We start from the raw sequence: 16,450 nt of genomic DNA, 5'->3' as shown, positions 1-16,450 counted from the left end.
TTGCAGCTATGAACGCAGCCTGATGTGATGAGTCCGAGCTAGACAGTGGGCAGAGGGGAGCGAGAGGGAACTGTGTGTAACGGTTGTTGTGGCTACAGTCGGTTCATTGTAATGCAAATTACGTATGCGCCATGTTGGACGCCGCTGCTGTTCGGCCTCGACTTTTGCTTTACTAAAAGTGCCTTCATTTCCCTCAAAGTGTGTGTGTGTGTGTGTGCATTGCGAGCGTTTTTCATTGTCAGCTCTCAAAAATAATAATAATGAAAATGCGAACTCTTTTTGAAGCTCAACAGCCTTTTTAGTGCAGCTGCACTGAGATAGAGGCAAACCGAAATTCGGTTAGCAAAAATCCAATTAAACTATGAAACAGTGTGGAAAATAATTTAGTGTCAGTATGCGTATGTGTGTGTGTGTGTGTGTGTGTGTGTGTGTATATAGCTATTGAAATTAAGGCCAAAATCCTGTTTGCTGCGCGCTGAGTAAAGCAAATAAATCAAGGAAATAAAATTAAGTTGAATAATTTGAGAGAGTTTATCATTTACTCTTAAATATCAATGTTTAATTTTTGATAATTATTTTACTCTATAAAATTGAAAATGAATGTTAGAGTTTGAATTAAAATTTAAAGAAAAAGTAATGTTTATATATTATATATTTTTATTTATATAATATATATATTTTTGTAATATATTAAAATTATTATTTATTTTTTTAAATATAAAAATATTTATATATACATATATTATTTTAATTATATGCATATATATCTAAAAATAAATAGGTTTCATATTATTCAATTCTATTTATATAATATTATTATTAATAATTCTATTATATAAATAGAATTTAACAAATAATAAGTACGTTGTATGTATATTTCATATTATTTTATTAATTAATTAAATAATATAATATGCATTATATTATTTAGGAAAGCTAAAATAGATTTTCAAATGGAGCAACAACATATTTACACATTTTGCTAAGCTAATGACTTTATTATAGTAAATATTTTAACCAATATTTATACTTAATGTTTATTGTATGAATATAAATTACAAAAATGAACCAATTAGTCAATTTAAATATTTATTTAAAAAGACTATATATTCAACAAAAGAACTCGTTACTCTTTATGTGAAACAATTTGCAAATATATAATTTAACATATATAATGTTAAAATATATATTATTATTATTTAAGAGGATTATCAAATTTTTAGGACGGAAAGTCTTTCATCCATTGAAGAAGACTAGCATTAGTCGTGCTTTGATTTATGATGAATAGTTCGTCAATTCCTCATCAAGTCGTAGCTTTCTGCTTATAAGTAAATATTCCTATTTATCTTAAGCTAACTCCCTTCTTCGAGCATAGATCTCATTCTCTTTTCATAAACTTGTAGTTTCTTAATGACAATTTCAATAAATGCTCTACTTACAGCATCTACTCGCTCAACTGCCCTACACCACGCTCTTCCTCTCAGTGTATCACCAAATATCCCTCATACGCTCCGTGCGCTGCTAAGAATTGCCAAAAGCTTAGCTCCATGGCTTATTGGTTTAGCTCTGCTCAAAGTTGAGCTCAAATTGGCAAAACTGAATCACAAACACAAGTTGAAGAGGCCAAAAAGGAAAACAGAACTTGTTTCGTTTGCTTCGTCCGTTGTCCAGCTGCAAAGGAAATGCAACATTTTGTAGCAGGAAATGCAGTCAACTAACTTTTCTCATGCAGCTTAAGAGACCATCCAGCATTCGATGGGCATCCGATGGCAGTTAGGACTGACTCGACTGGGATGACTGGGATGTCTATTCTAGTGCCAGAGTCAGGAAGTTGTCGCATTTAAATGGAAAAACTTTGACACAATGTGCAAGAGTAAGGACATACAACAACAACAACAACAAGAGCAGCATTAACAACAAAAACAAATGGAAAACATGTCCACGTTAACCGGCGATTGAAACAAACGACCAGCTTAGTCCAAGCCACAGACGGCGAACGGAAACCGCATCCAAGCTGTCATCAATGTGTTGAACCACGATTGCAGCTGGCATAATGAAGTTCTGCAGCCACGCCCCCCTCCAGCCTCAGCCGAAGAGCAAGTGTTGTAGCTCATCTTCAGCCAATTTTGGTTGCGTTATGGATTTTGAACACTTTGAGTTGTGGGAGAGGATGAAAAGAGAGAGAGAGGGAGAGAGAGAGAGAGACAGAGAGAGAGAGAGAGAGAGAGAGAGAGAGCAAGCAGGCAGGAGAGACAGAGGTACCACAAGGGCGAGAGAGAAGGACGGAAGGTAGGACTGGCCACGCCCACTCCTGACTCTACTGTAGGCATATCCAGCCGACCTTAATTAGGCTATGAATTTTGAGAGGGATAGAGTGAGCAAGCGAGAGAGATAGATGCAATGCAAGAGCGAGATAAAACTACAGAAGGTAAGTCTGCACCTGTAAAATTCATTTACTGACTTGTAAAGCTAAAAACTTTTGTCTGGGTTTTCCGATAAGCTTAATAATTATTGGGTTAAGATACGAGAAACGGAATTCACCGCTATTCTTTATATTATTTCGATTAATCTACTTTCAGTTATAGACTTGAACATATTAATGACTTAAGCGAACAACAAATATTAACTAAATAGTTAACAAATCTAAAATCTTTAGCACATACTTTTCACTTAGAATGCTTTCTCACATGTGTGAAGCACGTCTTAAATTAAGTTTATCGCAGATCATAAAGACTGTTTATATTATAAGCCATATACCAAATGGCCATAAACGAGTTGAATGTCGCAGGGTTCCTCATGCGAAATTTCCTCTATGTCGCATAACGAAAATGCAGTTGGAATTTCCTAGCTTTTCTTGTGCTGCTTATTGTACCCTTTGAAAATGGGAAGTAGGAGTATATAGGGTCTGTGGAAATGTATGTAACAAGCGCAGCAGGAAATTTAATTATTGTTGGGATATAGCGTTTTATTGATAACTATATATCTTTTTAGTTTATTTTTAATATTTTATTAATATGAAAAAAAAAAAATAAATAAATAAATAAATTAAATTAAAAACAAAATAAATAATTTAATATGAAATGTGAAGTCTGTACATCAATATTTTACATTAACAACATTTGAGGTTATTATAAAATATAATAAATTATTATTAAATAGTATAATTTCTTTTCAATAAGAGAATATAACAAATTGATTTACTGTGTTGAATATTTGAACAAAGGCCAGCAATATTTCTCGACGAGACTTTTTTGAGGGAGGAATTGGAATGATCTTAAGTATTGTAAATCGGCCTTGAATCGATTGTTATTATATGATATTCCAGAATTATTATTATTTTAAAAAATTGAGGCTCAAAAGAACCCCAAGAAAAGAGGGAAAACACACATTAGCTATTTTTATACGGCAAATTAAAAAAATATATATATAAACTTTTATTTGCAATTTTTTGTAAAAAAATTATTTTTAATTTAAATTTGTATATGATAAAAAAAAAAAAAAAAAAAATTACTACAGATCAATTTTTATATAAAAATCAAAGCATAACTCTTATTTTCAATTTGATTTTTATATTGAAAAATATTGAGGGAAATGAATTAACAAATTTGTTACGAATCATGCAACATAAAAATAATCTGTTTGAGTTGAATATTAGAAGAAAATAGAGAGTTAGCTGTAAATACAGGAAATGTAGAAAATCATACTAAAAGACTTCCAATAAAAAGGAAACATATTAAATATATATTTCTTTATATTAATGTAGTATGTAGAGCTTATACTCTTGCTCTATATTTATCTATGGAAATCCATAAGCTAACTGAGTTTTTAAGGGCAGCTTGAATACTGTGAGATTTCTATCTAGGTTTTTGTAATGAATAATCGGATTTTGTAAATTTGTTTAGTGTTGATAAATATTTTCATTCTTTAAAGTTCGTATGTATGTTATTTGCTAAGTAAGCTATAAAATAAAATAGCAGAGACATGTATGTCAAGTATATCAGGCTATAGGGTATGTCATAGTCATTCCTTGCTCACCGAGGGCAATATTTCCTGTTTCAGTTATGAATATCCTCGACCTGTCAGCCATCAAACAGTCAACGTAAACAGAAACAGGTTTACATAAACTTTTTAGATCGGACAGATATTCAGTTCTTTATACACATATATATTTAACTGTAGCTTAAGCAAATATTTTTGTTAACTGCTTCACGTGCGTTGCCCACAAAACTTTTAACTTTTTTCGTTTTTCTTCGTTTTTAATTTTTTTTTTTTATTTTTACTCTTGGCCATTTAGTATTTCGCTTTTTGTTGACTACCAACGGAATATTCGCTCTGAATATTTAATTGTGCGAGTGCTCGCAGTGTGTGTGTGTGTGGGATTGTGTGGGTGCTGTGTTGGTGTCTGTATGCGTGGATGCTGTACGTGTGTGTGTGTGTGTGGGTGTGTCGTTTTTGGTCTGTGTGGTTGCATATTTGCGGTGCTTTTTGGCTCTTTTTCGATTTTCGAAATGCGCTTTTCGTTGTTTGTTGTTTGCATTTCTTTGGCAAAGTTGGCTGAAAAGTTGTTACTGCTGTTGTTGTTGTTGTAGTTGTTGCTGTTGTCGTCGTTGTTGCTGCTGTTGTTACTGCTGCCTTTGTTGTTTTTGTTTTGACAGCGTAACTGGCAACTGTGTACACAACATTCTTAGTGCTGGCTCTCGCTTTTCTCTTCATTTTTTTTTCGACAGTCCTGGCTGACATACATACATATATATGTATACATATATATATACAGTGTAGTGCATCTATCTGTATACATATATTATAAAAATGTCTGCATACTTTTTGGGGACGGCGGCAGCTTATCTTTTTTTCGCTTATGCCCTACTAATGCGTATATCTGTGTATATATTTGTGTATGTATGTGAGTGTGTGTGTCTATTTGAGTGCATGTTTCGCCGGTTACATTGATATGCAAATACTGTGGCCTTAGCTGTTGACATTGTGCCGCGTATTATGTTCAAATTAAGCCGTAAGCAAAGGCTAAACTAGGCAAAAGAAAACATTTCAAACTGACTTTTGGCTCTTTTGTTTCTTTAAAGAATTTTATAGCAGTTAATGAATACAGGCTAATATACTATAGGATTTAAAAAGAGATGGTCTTATTCATTTTAAAAGCGCGCTCCAAGAATTAGAATTAAATAACAATATAAAATATATTTAATTTACTTCTCTGAAATATATTGAAATTTAAAGTGATTCATGCTAAAAATTCCGTTTAAAATCATTTTCAGTTTGTTATTTGTAATAAACTTGATTGAAAAACTTTGCTTTTTTTTTTGTATATTTTCTTTTGTAAAACAAAATTCATATTAATTGAATAATTAAATATGAAAAAATATCTTGAATAAAATTTTAATTAAATTCTGAATTTATATAATACAAAGATTTATGAAAACATATTTGTATATTTGTAAAAATATATTAATATACATATTTTCAATATATTTTGTTTTTTTTTTTATACTTAATAAATAAACCAGGATAAAAAATTAGTAGAAATTCAAGTATTTTATTAAACATAATTTCTATTAATTAAACATATAAACATATAAATAAAATATTTCTATAAAGATAAAGCCTTTAATGTAAAAATTATATGATCAATTAACTATGTTTTTTACAAGGTAAAAAAAAGTGGAAACTAATGAGGCTCAATATAAATGTATTCTTTGTTCTCTTATATAAATTCCATAATAGTTAATATACAACTTTGCTATCAATTATAAAATTTTTTCGCCTTAGGCTGTAATTGAATAATGCATTTATTTGTTCAGCTGATGTAAGCGAGCACAGGAGCAACAATTAAAAAGCAGGCAGAGTTGTAATTCAGCTCTTTAAAAAAAAAAATGCAGCTAAAAAGCTTTATAATGCATTAAATTAATATAATAATATGTGTGCTATAAAAGAAGCATACAAAGTAAATTAAGTAAGAGCACTACGCACACCTCGATATATTTGCTAGTCGGGCACTCCCCACCTATACCACTCTTATTTGCTCCATGAGTATAACTTTTGAAAGTAAATCCAATTTGAATTTCTGCTAGTTTAGCCTGTCAGCCTTCTAGCTCAGCGGTAAATATTTGTCAGAATCCCAGCATGTGCCAATCAAACTTATATCAATCCCTTATTACTTCAGTAGCTCTCTGCTTTGCATCAATCCCATCTATTAAGCATGTAATTTGGGCGTATGTTTCCATATTTTGCATGTCAAAAAGTTAGAGAGCAGCGCACATAGTTTTCAACTGTTAATCACATCACTTCAATGGAAAATCTTTCTCCCCACCCTTCACCCCTTCGATGACAGTCCTACAGCATTCCGCAACAAATTTCACATGCTAATGCGACAGCAGCAGGAGCGGCCACAAAGCTGCAACAACCATAATTAATGTCATCGCATTTCAATAACAAGCTATCTCTTTCACTCTTCCATCTCTAACTCCCTCTCTCTCTCTCCCTCTCTCCCATCGTTCTAGTCATCAGGCAGGCAACAAATTTCACATGTAAACTACATTTGAGCTCCACAAAATTGCAAACTAATCAACATATTTTTACTGGCTCTGGCTTTTTGGTTAGAAGCTAATTTATGGCTTGTGCTGACTTGTAATTGGCTTTATAATGGGGTATATTCGTTTTCAAGTTTTACAGAAATTCCATACAGTAGTTTTTGATACGAGCTTTAACTATAAGTGATGTAGAATAAATTAATAGAAATAAAGTGTTTAGGTTATTTTGTTTTATTTTATTTTAGTCCAAATCAAAGCTCTAAAAGGCAATATTAAAAATAATTCAATAATTTTTTTTAAATTTTTAAATTTTTTTTATTTAATAAAAAGTACGTTTAAATTAGTTATATGGCAAAAAAATTTACCTACGAAAAGTTGTATTCAGAATTCTATCTAAACACGAAAATTTTGACGTAGGTAGGAAAACAATTTTTTGTATTGTAACCATAAAACTCATTTATTTGTTCTAGTCAATAAATTAAAAAAAAAAAAAAATAATAAAATAAAAAAAAGGTATACAAAACAATTTTGGGGATTTTTTTTTTTATTTATTTATTTATTTTTTTTTTTTAAATGTAAGCTAAAATCTTTGAGCTAAAACTTGAATATAACAAATCGCTTCGGTTCACTTAAAAACCTCAAAATCAAATATTAATATATTCATTTACCATATATTTTCATGCAAAATCGAATGAATCTCCAGTTTTATAACATCATAAAATTATGGCATATGAACATTATCAATTCAGCCCGACTCTAATTAAGTTTACTATAAATATTTGCGTTAACTGAAAATTGCCAAGAGTAAGGTTTCTTTTTGTATTTTATCTTTTACACAATTCCCAATTTATCCACACTAGAAACTAGAATTTTAATTTAATTTGAAATTGAATTAACAACATTTAGCATTTAGTAAATTTCGCATCGTAAATGAGCCTCTGTGGCTCTGCAGCTATTTAATGGCCCAAAGCATATGGTCAAAATGCTTAAAAAGATTTGTCCAAATATTCCCAGCTCCAAATTGAACATAAAATGCATTAACTATAAAATCCACGCGTTGGCTGTAAATAATATACGAATGTATCCGAATAGCCCATGGCAGCTCACGATATTATTAATAATGCTCAATTAACACACTCACACACACACACACACACACACACGCACACACTAGATTGTGTTATAACTGTATATGTTGCATTTAAAGCAGCTGCTTTAGTCGCCCTGAATCGACTCTTCGGGCCATTTGCAGCTTCATTATAACGCATATAAATCAATTAGTCGACTTATTGCTTCCATACGCTCTGCCAAGGCTCAAATGAGGCATTGGCCTTAACTCTGCCTTCTCTCTCTCTCTCTCTCTCCCTCTCTCTCTCTCTCTCTCTTCCTCTCTCTCTCTTTCACTCTCTTGTATCACAAGCTGAGCGTTTAATTTACTTTTGGAATTTTTATTGGCCCGGTTAGTGTGCTTTGGGCCACGTTTGTGGAAGGCTAGCTTGGCTACCTCAGTTAAGCAGATTAATTACCACAATTTTGACATTTAGCCAGTGCTGGACAATGTTGCGGCATATTGGCCAGTGTGCCAAAACTTAATCATTAAATTGAACATCGACAGCAAGAGGAAGTTTCTGAAAATTAGAATGGATAAGTGTAAGAAGCGATCAATAACTGGATGAATAAATGGATACATTTATGGATAAATAGAAATATGTATAAATATAGACCTAGTCTTATAATATGTAGGCCAAGATATCAAAATATATCTTTATATCAAGATATCAAGATTGATGGATAGAGAGATGAAGAATATAGTTATATAATAGTTAGATATAGATTTAAAGATTATAATTATATGGATAGAGATGGATATGTCTATAAATATATAGATAATTGAACAGTTATATGAATATAGATAGATTGTAAATTATATGTATATAGTAAGATCAATAATTGATGGATGTGTGGATATCAAGGTTGATAGATAGATAAACAATATAGTTTTATAATACATAGTTAGGCAGTTTTTTTCTTTCTTGAAACAGGAAGCTCTAAAACTTCTTGATGGCTAATATTGACTATAAAATTAAATAAGAAAAGAAAAGATGTGAGTCTAGACTGGTGTGAGAAAAAAAAAAAAACAAAATAAAATAATGAAGAAGAAGAAGAATGGAACTATGCACTATAGTCGAATGCAACATTCGTTGAACAAAAAAAAAAAAAAAAAAAAAAAAATAAATAAATAAATTGAATAGGATAGATATTTCGAAATTTCTATGTATAGAAAAAAGGACAAATTAAATAAATGGGTAATATAATGGATAAATTGATAGATAAGTGGATGTCGCTAAATCTAGATACATTTATGTACAATTATATAGATAACTACATAGAGAAAAATATAGATAGACAAAAATATGGTTATATGCAAGGATCCACGTCGATCCATCCAATGCCACCCTTTACCTTTAACAATATATTAATAATTATATTGGATATTTTTAAAATTTAAATTTAAAACAAATGAGAAATCTTGAATAATTTAAAATCTTTGCCTCTGTCATGGTATCCCCATGGTATCGTTCGCTTCGCTCAACTCCTGCAAACAAATTTGTTTGCTTGGCTGAGATTTGTGAATGTAAATGTCGCATTCTTTCCATCTTTTCTGTGTGGATATTTCGGTTCTTTCGGTTCTTGTTGGGAAAACAATACAAATGAAAATTCGCAGCTAATTGGCGGCGGCCACAAGTCGTGCGCCTTGAAGAAAATTTTGTTGGCTCTGTTTGGAGATGGATTTTCAGTTTGTGTTGCTTGCGCATTCTGCGTGGGCAACGCCAGCAAACTTTGTGCCGGATCGGCTAATGAGGCTTTTCGGCAAGTCGGCAAGTCGGTAGAGACGGGGAGTCGAAGAGTCGGAGGCAGTCGTTGTCATGCATACCGAAAAGTCAACTTCTGTTTGCCAGGAGCTAGAGACCAAACAATTAATTTCAACAGGGATAACGAACGATGGCCAAACAAGGACATTCAATTCAATATTTATATACATATATACACAGTATAAGATGTGCGGATAAATAAGTGAAGTCAAGCCAAAAATTGAGCACAGATTTGTTGCCTGCCTCGTGCAACGCTGCGTATGAGCAACAGCTGCCTAATGGCATCCGAGCAACCTGCTTGTGTCCTAGCTTTGTCAGCTGCCCTGCCTCTCTTTCTCTCTCTCTCTCTTCCTCCTTCCTCTCCCTCTCTCTGGCACTTTTCTTGCTCGTTAAGCGCCTCAGACATGCAGTGGAGCTTCACTTATCTCTCGCCTCATAATATGTTCGCCTCCATCCATAATTCAAGTGCTTGGCTCAAGCGCTCCACACGCGCCAAATTTGTTTATTATTTATAGTAATAATTATTATTTTTGCTGCAATTTACTTTCGCTTGGCAATTTGTTAGCCAAGGAAATTAAATTGAAGTAAAATGTTATGCTCCATATTTAAAGCCAGCAAAATGTTGCAGAATTAATCTTTAAAGCTGTTTATAATGCCCCTTAAAAAAATACGTACAAATAATAAACTTTTTAAGAAGTAATATATCTACTCGAATACCAAGAATACATTTAAAAATCAAAAATCAGAAGATCATTTTAAAAAATCTTAAACTAATTTTGAATGATTCCCATGTGTGCTGTATATATATTATTATTAAATATTTTTAAAATAATTTTAAAAAGCTTTAATAATCTGAACATTTTTTTAATATGGAGTATTTTAGAATATTATTAGAAAAATCTGAAACAAATTTTTTAAAATATATTTTTTACAACTAAAAATATTTAAAAATATTACCAAATCTTTCTTATATATCACAAGCTATTTTTACGCATAAATATGTATAAAGAAAACTTTTCACCTCTTAAAAGTTATTTATTAATTGCTTTCAAATATTTTGAAATTTTTAATGAATTCATATAATACTACTAAATTGTTTTCAAAGTCTAAAAGAACAAATAAAAATATATAAAATTATATAATTAAGAATCTGAAAATATTTTAAGGAAAATCAAAAATTCTTTAAATTATACCAGGTTTTTATTATTATTTTTTTATTATTTGAAACTATTAAGCTGAACTACAATTTAAATGCCTTTAGAAACAAATAACATTCATTTCTCTGTGTCATTTCTTGCATGCGATAAATTTGCTCAAGCTGTTAATTAACATCTCCGGTTCATGTCCTGACTAATGCTTAACATCAAACATAAGTTCAATGTTAAGTAACCAAGCGCACTTAACATTCAGTTGTCTTAACAGCATACATATCAGAAGACAGTTGCACAGTTGAATACGTTGCATGGGGCATTCTTGTTTAGCTTTGGCAAATGCATGGCCTAACCGCTAGCATTTGGCTTGAGCCAAGCTATAAATCAAACATAGAGCCGCCGGGCGCGACCTGGTTTCTCAATCAATATGTCAACCATTTGGCAAATAGCGAATGATAAACAAACGCTGAAATTGACCGGGTAACAGTCGGAGAGAGGGACAGAGAGAGTGGGCGAATGAGAGAGAGAAAGCGAGTGAGAGAGCCATTTTTAGTTTAACAGAGCGCTGTTCAGAACATATGTGCGTTGTAGGTATACCGCGTAGGTTGCTAACAGTGTAATGTTATTGACAAGAGTGAGAATGGTAGCTTGAGAGCATTAACAGAGCGCTGTTCGTAGCTCACAAACTCGTCTGCAGCTTAACAGTGCACTGTTACTCTCAAGAATATGAGTGAAAATGGGGACGAAAGAGCATTGCGGTATCACAGAGAGTGGAGATGAGAGAGCGTCGCTGCAGCTTAGCATAGCGCTGTTAAACATACGTGCTCTGCTATAAAAACTGTGCGCGCCCAAAAGTACAATTTTTTATGGCTTTTTTTTTGGCTGCCGACCTGCTGGCGTCTTTAATCGTTCACTGCGAATTGTTGGCCAGGCAAATGTCTGGTATTTAAATGAAATAAGAAATCGCGTCTTTATTTTTATTGCTAACAGTAAGCGGGTAAACAATTGCAGCTTGTTGGGGGCTGTCGTAAAAGCCGGGCTAAAGAGTATTTCAAGCCAATCCGGCCAATTCAGTCAGCCATCCAGCCTTAACGAAGTGTTAAATCTTTAAGCAAATTTCGTGCAGCACTCGAGGTTGGCTTATGCAAAGCGGCTGAAAGTAGGTGTTAGATGCTTTGTAACGCCCATTGAGTGTCAGTCAATTTGCGAATTACTATTTCACCTGCCTGAGGGTCAACTCGTCTGTCCCGGCCTGTTCTGCCCTGTCCTGTCCTGTCCTGTTCTGTGTTGTCCTGTGCACCTTGTGTACCTTACCTTTTTACAGCCTCCTCTCGAATGGGCGGCCTGAATTCCGGCCAAAATGAAAAGCTCAGCGGGCAAGCCAATAAGAGTGAAAGGTTGACCCTTGCCGATAGCTAAGATGGTCGATGCTGAGATACACTATCTATAGAGGAGGTTGGTGAGATTATGGCTAAGGGATATGATAAGAAACATGTAATGCATATGAATTTTTATGAAAGGTCTAGCTACTCTACCTCTTTCTTTTACACTCTCTCTTTCTCTCTCTAAAAATAGAACCATCAGTAGAATATCTTATATTTGAAATATCTTTTACTTTACAGTTTTATTAAAATTTTTAAACTAATTAAAAAGATGTTTAAAGCCGTTATCAATTTATCTAAAACAAATAGATAAACATATATGAACAATAATACCCTAAACATTCGAAGCTGACTCACCCAACCCAGGAGAAGAGTATTTATTGGTGAGTTCAATGGGCTTACGGAATGGAATCAATCATGATGCCCGGGACAAGACCCTCGGGGCAGGTTTTAAGTGCAAGAGAACAAGCAGAGAGGGGCCTAAAAATAAAATAGAATTTATGTGGACTTTGCCTGCGGGATCTCAGCTGAACTGAGCTGAATGCAAACGTTTGTTTCATTCGCCTTCAAACAACAAAATTCAAGACGCACAAAAGCATTAATAAAAGCTTACGAAATTGAAGCATTATTCACTTAAATATTATCTGCAGTCATTTGCATGTCCTAGGCCACGAACGCTTCGGGCCTCTCGCATTGCACAGTTATTAGTGCAAAAGCCAGAGAACTTCAAGTATTTTTGGGCATTGGGTGGGATAGAGGTAGAATAACTGCTCGAAATGGAATAAAATAGAGTAGAATATGAAGAAGTTACATTTAATCTATTTTTGAATATTTAATAATAATCGATATAGAATTCGGTATTATATTCGATTATATTCGGTATTGGAATTAAATAAGGCATAAATAAGGCCAATTTATTTTTTGATATTAAGTATTTTGATATTATTAGAATTTTCAGTCCCTCGAGGCAAATCACAAATTGCATTAGCTTTTTAGTATCATAGAGACTATAGAGCTAGACCCATTTGGGGCGTGGTTAATATAATATTCACTATAAATTTTAAATGTTATATAAACATTTTTATAGCTGTCTACAAATATGAACTAATAGGGTATCTATCAGGCGACCATTTATAATTTCCCGTCAACTTCGGCATGATGAAATTCCAAAAAGCTTGTTAAAAATAAATTTATATTTTTTACATAAATATATGTAATAGGCATGTGTGTATATACATAAATTTCTAAATTTTCTGTTGGCTAATTTCATGTCAAATATTAATTTATGGTGTGTGTGTATGTGTGTGTGTGTGGACTGTAGGGTATACGGGCTCTGGCCTCTGCGAGCATATTTCATGTTTTCTCTGCACATTTTCCGGCACGAGCGAATGGACAAATTTTATTTATTTTTTATGTGCGGTGCCGTTTGGAATGAGGGGTGAGGGTGGAGAGGGGGGCTAGGGGGTTGGAGTAGGGGAATGGGAAATGACTTGCTAATTACATTTGTACATCTCGGTTTGTTTGGCCATGTCGCCCCAAAGTATGCAAAAGTTATTTAAAGCGGACTTAGCGCTCAGTTGCGCTGCTCCGGACCCCGTCAGCTCGCTCGCTAAATAAACATTTGCCTAAATGACGCGACACGCGACACACACACACCAGACACACACACACACACATACACTGGGTGTAGACGCTGTTGGGTGACATACTTCCTCTTCTTCGTCTGCCTCCGCTTATTGTTGTTGTTGTTGTTGCCCTGCAGCCCCGGCAGGCAGCCGTCCCTCGAGAGCGTACTGTACAGTGAACTACTCAAGAGCAGCCGCAGCAAGCATTTGCGCTAGACTGAAGACCGGAGAGCAGTACCTAAAAGAACATACAAACACAAACACACATGAATGAGCGTGTGTGTGTGTTCCGGAAGTCTTGCACTATATGAATATAATTAATTGAGTTAAAACACTTAACAATAAATACTCATATGTTGGTATACTTTTAAAGCAGTTAGATATTTAATTGAAGGTTTTCTTTAAGCTTTTATGAATATGAAGGTAAGAATGAAAGAATGAAGACAATTGGATGTGAAGCTAAAGATAAAGATAAGAAACTAGATTTTCAACAGAAATATATAAATTTTTCTTTCAAAGATCTATATATATATAGTATAGTATATATAGTAGAATACAGTAGAACCCGGTTATAACGACTCCGCTTATAGCACCCGTACGGTGCGACGAAAATTCTGATCCCCAGACAAACATATATGCTCAAACTTATATGGCAGCGTCTTCCAGTTATAAGAAGGGTTCCTTGAGCATCGTTAAAGCCAGTTTCTACTGTAAGTATACTCTAGTAAGAGCATCATAAACTATTCTATTCGAAACTGCTGGTCTAGAAGCTCCCTTGAGAGTATCTTTACAAAGAGCTGATACTCCAATCATTCTACGATTCTTGTATGCCCCCATAAACAGACTTTAAATATTAAATATTCTTTCACTTTTTCAATTTTCTGAACTATATCTGTGCTATCCCATCATTTTGGCTATATAATATACTTTAAGAGCTTTATAAGCTCTCTCTTCTTCTTGCATCTCTTCTCATATTCACCTGTTATCTCTGGTCATATTTCCATATTTCTCATGTATACCTTTCTCTTCTTCCCTATTCTCTTCTCACTTTCACAAATATTTCTCTCAATATTTCCATATTTCTCATATATGTATATTTATTTCCATTTCAATTAGAGCTACACATCAGTTGAAAACTTCCATCCATTTCAAGGCGATAAAGTTGTTGAGAACAGCTTGAACGGAATGCTGTATTCCCTTAACTGCCACTTGGAGGCGCCTCCACTTGGTGGTGTTGAGACAATCGGGCAACTGTCTGAATGTGGCAGGGGGCAGTGGGGCCGGCGGGTGGTCGGTGTGGATTGAAGCTGCTGTTCGTTTTTTATGGGTCCCTTAATTGGCGCCAACGAGGCCACGCCTCGCTGCCCAGTTTGATGTTATGGCTATTGATTGATGTGCCACGCCCCCCTTTGCCAGCCCACACGATTGAAGCGAAATGCTGCAGCAAAGTCAGCGGCTCATTTCTCATGGGGAGCCAAACTAACCCGACCCCAACACCAAAAACCCAGCCCCTAAAATCAACGGTCAGGTCAGGGTCAGCAGCAGCAGCGGGAGGAGGGGGAGTGGGTGAGTGGTTGGGGAGGTGAGGCACAGTAGTTAATAAATATAAATGCCGGCATTGTCAAAGGCAGCTTTGGCTGCAATTTCCGTTGCTATTAGGCGCGCCTGATTGACTGATTGATGGCTGATTGATGTGCGCATTGGCTACTTACAGACTTATAGACTACTTAACGCGTTTATTGCCACAATGCAGGCGACTACAACCCGTAGTCCCGTTATTTCCATTGTTGTCGCTGCTGTTGTTGGTGTTGTCGTTCGCATTAAACATGTCAATTGATTGTTTGCTTGCCTCCAGGCGCTCCACTTTCCAAGCGAAGCGTCTCATAAAAATGCAATTCATGTAGCTGTATGTGTTGCTCTGACTGCGCCAAGTATAACGGCAATAACGGCAATAATTCCCAGGGCAGCTTCTTTTTGTGCTTTGTTCAGCATATAGCGTGTATACCGTGCGCTGCAGGCAAACATTAGTGGGTCCATTGGCGGCTAATACATACATATTTAGGTGTGTATATATGTAACTTTCTATGTGTGTTTTCAATGCTGATAATTAAACTCTTTCATTCAGCATTGCAGTTATATTTTCCACTAAAATTACATGGTATTTTGGGCTCTGTAAACACACGCAGAATAAATATGTACATATGTACATACATATGTTGCTGCGCTGCGACATGCCAAAGAGCGAAGCAAATTTGTACTCAATGGCAATGCATAAGATTTGTGCACAAAGAGTATAAGCACCGTTGCATATTTAAGGCTTGTGATTTAATGTGGAGTGTACGCGTATGTGTATGTGAGCGTGCATGTCCATAAGGCTTTGCATGTTTTCTGCTCTCCTCTTTACTTATGCTGAGCGCAGCCGGTTTATTGGAAATTCCAGCGTTATTGTTGCTCTGCTGTATTTGAGTGGAGTAGAGCTTTGCTTCTCTTGCACAAGATCAAACGCATAAGCGCCTCTTACATATGTACATGCATAAGTATGTGTGTATTTGACAGAGTATACAGTTATTAGCATTTATGCAAATACATAAATACATACATATGTATGTATACATAAATGTGTAAAAATAAATAGCAATAGCTAACCTAACTCATATTCATATTAAAAATATGTTCCACAAAAGCAGATCGAGAGCAAGAGCGACAATGGCGTTCGCTTGAGTTGCTCTCATAATTACCCACACTGTCAACAGCGAACTCCCTCTACATATTAATAGCTAATCAATAGGTCAAGCAGCAGCGGCTTGGCTCGCATTCATCTATGTGGAAGCTTTTAAAACGGGATCAAAAGCACTATTAACATTGGCGTAGATA

Source organism: Drosophila arizonae, chromosome 3 (genome assembly GCF_054131065.1).
Source record: "Drosophila arizonae isolate 15081-1271.41 chromosome 3, UAZ_ARI_1.0, whole genome shotgun sequence".
NCBI classification, from domain to species: domain Eukaryota; kingdom Metazoa; phylum Arthropoda; class Insecta; order Diptera; family Drosophilidae; genus Drosophila; species Drosophila arizonae.
This window is presented reverse-complemented; position numbering follows the sequence as displayed.